Raw genomic sequence first — 4372 nt, forward strand, 5'->3', positions numbered from 1 at the left:
CACAGAAGCCAAGGTTTATTATAGGAAAAGCTAACTGGGACATGTTTGGAACGACTGCTTCCAGACTTTGCGCGGACCGTCCTTGCACTCCCAATATCAGCARVGAAGTTGCCACAATTACAAAATTCATTCGCATATCAGCCCATCTGTCTATTCCACAAACCAATCCCATTCATAAAAAGATCGCGCCCCACTGGTCCTCTGAACTATCTCAATTACGAAGCGAAAAAAGATTTCTTTGGACGGAGTATAAGCGAACAAGGTCAAATTCAAATTTAATGCTATACAAAAAGGCATATGCGATCTTTAGAAAAAAACTCAAACAATCCAAAAGGGAGTGCTTAAACAAATTCTCCGAGTCCATTAGCCATCAAATAAATCCAAAAAGAGCATGGTCCGATATTAAACGACTTTCTGGCACTAATCCTCAATCGCATATTACTTCAATTAATAGCGMACATGGCCCTATCGTTGACCACAAGCAAATAGCAAATCACTTCGCAAAGTACTAGTCCAWTYATTCACACGATTCAAATTTCCACCCTACTTTCCTTTCAGAGAAGAACAAATACCTCAACAGTAGTTCCAGAGTTCCCCTGCAACTTCTAGCATAACCGACTGCAAGATTAATAACATTGAATTCGAATCAACTCTATCTTCTCTAAGTGGGAGAACCCCCGGGGCTGACAGAATATCATATCCTAGGTTGCAACACTTACTCCCATGTATGAAGACAAGATTGCTAATGCTATATAACAACATCTTAAGCCAAGGTACGTTTCCTCAGGCTTGGAAGCACGCAGTCGTTGTCCCCATTCCAAAATCTGGCAACCCCTCTACAGAAACTTCAGGTTTTAGGCCTATTTCTTTACTGAATTGCCTGGGAAAACTACTCGAAAAAATTATAGCCAGACGTACTTCATGGCATGCCGTAACCAATAATTCCATGAGCCCTCAGCAAATGGCTTACAAGGACNCATGGCATGCCGTAACCAATAATTCCATGAGCCCTCAGCAAATGGCTTACAAGGACGGGCAAAGCACCATTGATGCTTTGCTGCTCTTTGAAAATCATGCATCTTCAGCCTTACCAAACAGAAACCACCTCTCTGCACTTAGCATTGACTTCGAAAAGGCCTTCGATCGGGTTGGAGTCCACGTTGTACTACAGCAACTGGCTGCCCGACTGAATATTATCAAATATTTATCATCTAAACATTGTTTGATCAACTCTGCAACTCTAATAAATGTAACGAGGGCGCTTGTGTTGTCGAAGATAGATTACGGCCTTCCTATCTATGGTAACTGCGCGAAAATCCACATCAAAACACTGTACTTTCCGTACCACATGGTAGTAAGCAGAAGCATTCGCGCATTTCCAAAATCGCCCACCAAATTCGTCCTAGTGGAAGCCGGCTTACCCACAATCGAAGAGAGATTCGAACTGAATCTAATGAAACTTATACCTAAGCTTTTTACATGCCACAACAGTACTCTTTACTAAACAGTAAGATCGGACCTCCAAAGGGAAATTAACCCTGGGCGCAAATCGACAATTTCACTGTGTATAGAACTCGCCAGAAAGCTTGGAATCACCATGCCATCACTACGGCAGAGAGAAGTATTTCCTACCTGGCAGGTAAAACATACATCGTTCATTTTAAGCTTGGAGAAATTCAACAAAAGTCACACCAACCCCGCCATTTATCAACAACTCTTTGCTGAGTCTACAACTTCTCTTCGCCCTGAATGGACTCTAATCTTCACGGACGGATCCAAAACCGAGACAAGTACATCATBYKYAGTTGWCGACGACAAAGGAGCAACAATTAAAGTTGGAATCCTGCCAAGCTAGAAGCCGCAGCGATCCTCAACGCTATCATTTTCGCTTCAAATTCCAAATTGAAAGCAATTATTTGTACAGATCGCAAATCATCTATATCAGCGGTCTTAAATGTTATGAATAAATCTAACACCATTTCTTGCATCCGGAGCAAATTAGCTAAAAACAGCGCCAACATAAAACTAATGTGGATTCCAGGCCACGCCGGCATACGCGGRAATGAACTGGCAGATAAACGCGCTAAACTAGCGGCTAGTGAACCGCTCGTTACATTTGACTTTCTTGAGAATAAAGACTTATATAAGATGGCACACCAACACCAATTTAAATCGCTAATGGAGAGATATAGACACATCCAGCACCAATACACTTTAAATAACCCAGATAGGAGCAAACCAACCTATCCACCAAACTGTCGATGTAACGATGTTMAATMATTYGTCCGCCTACGTTTAGGGCACACAATAGCCACACATTCGTACTTCTTCAATNGGTCCAGTCCGCCTTACTGCCAACATTGCCCGGGGGCTTCACTAACAGTACATCACCTSYTCGACGAATGCCACCATTTCACAGGAATCAGGAGGACTATCTTCGATAACCAAACACCAACAACACTTTTGAAAACAACGTCTCTCGAGAACGTTACAAAAATAGCAAAATATCTGAATAAATGCGGTCTAAAACATTTAATATGACATCCTACCTAGCTTAGATAAGAATTTTATTTTTGTTTTACTTAAGCATGTATATAGATTTTATGAAGATTTTAAATATATAAAGCGTGGACAATAGAATTTAATTTTAGTCACCTAGCCTTAGATTCACCAGCGAGCCGAAGATCCTGGCAGCCAGTGCTCCTTTTTTTCGTGTAAATAAAATAATTGTATTATTTTTTTTCACATTTATAAATAAATAAATAAATAAATAAACAAATAAAAAGAGCGAAAAAAAAGAAACTTTAAAAGAGTATTCAATTTATTATACTTTATTGCTTTTATTTACACTGAGAAAAACTTTAACAATATTTTAATCGGTGAAGAGGCAAATCTAGTGCAATGTCCTATTAAACTGTCACTTTCTGAAATAAATTTAACAACTTGTTTTGGGAGTGTAGCTCCTGCAGGTGTATTTTGATTTTTTTTTAACAAGATACTGCACTAGATTTGCCTCTTCACCGATTGAAGAAAACTCTGAATAGAAATAAAAAGCCAAAATCTTAAAAATTTTTGGACTTGCATCCAAGCGACTCATGACGATTCAGACCTATCACAAAATTTGAAACAATCGGCTTACGCAATATACGAAAACTTCTTAGACCAGTACGAAGAAACAAAAGCGATGACCTCGATGATGATTAAAGCTAATAAAAGCAATTGCACCTACTCCACATCCGAGAGTAGAGCTGCCACAATTGCAACAATATCAAGATGGAAGTTTAGGCATCCACCTCGAGGTGCCCGCATGTGACACTGAAACCTTTTACGGAGGTTATGAAGAATGACCGTCCTTCCGGGACATGTTCACGGCCGTGCACATAAACAATCCTCAATTATCACAACCGCAAAAATTTATCACCTCAGATACAAAACTAAAGGTCAAGCAGGTATAATAGTAAAACAGTTCGCTCTTAATGACGATAATTTCAATTTGGCTTGGGAAGCTCTAAAAGCGAGATACGAAAACGAAAGAGTACTGGTCGATAAACAAAATATCGACACTAATGAACTTTTCAAAAATAAATAACGAAACAAGTGTAGAATTCATCAAACTAGAATCCACTGTTTCAAATTGTTTGTCGGTTCTATCGACACTAAATTTTCGCACAGACAGCTGGGATCCAATTCTGGTGAACATTTGCACCGTCGCATTACCAGAAAAGGCGTTACTTCTATGGGAGCAATCGCTCTCATCACGAAAAAGGTGCCCAATGTGGCAACAAATGAAAGATTTTCTCACCACCCAATATGAAATTGCGAAAAGGTTAGAAGAAAAAATAATCAAAACTAAGAACAATAAACACAACCAAAATCAAAGCTTAAGTAGACTCCAAGTTAGAAGCAACAAAAATTTAAACAAAAGCTTTTACAAAACACAAACGTTCACTTCAGAACAAAGAAAACAAACGTCATGCGAACTATGTAAAAGAGGGCATAAGCTTAAAATTTGCGAGAAGTTTAAAAAATTTAATGTCAATGAAAGGAACAATTTTGTCAGTTCAAAAGGACGCTGTACAAACTGTTTGTCCCACTAACACAATCTGAATAATTGCAAAAGTAAATTTAACTGCTTATATTGTCACAAAAGACACAATTCAATGCTTCATTACAGCAGATATCCCATCTCACCCCAAAGTAGCACTTATACACAAAGAATTACGGGTATAATTGCAAAAGCAAATCCCGAAACACAAAATTCGAAAATTTGTTGAGTTATACGGACAGTACATATATTAAAAGTACGTACAACTTTTCGCCCCCGCAAGATGGCTTTCGCCTATAATGAAAATAAAATACCAAATCTAAACAA

The sequence above is a fragment of the Bactrocera latifrons genome, unplaced genomic scaffold, assembly GCF_001853355.1.
Source record: "Bactrocera latifrons isolate USDA-ARS-PBARC rearing strain unplaced genomic scaffold, ASM185335v1 scaffold_610, whole genome shotgun sequence".
NCBI lineage: Eukaryota > Metazoa > Arthropoda > Insecta > Diptera > Tephritidae > Bactrocera > Bactrocera latifrons.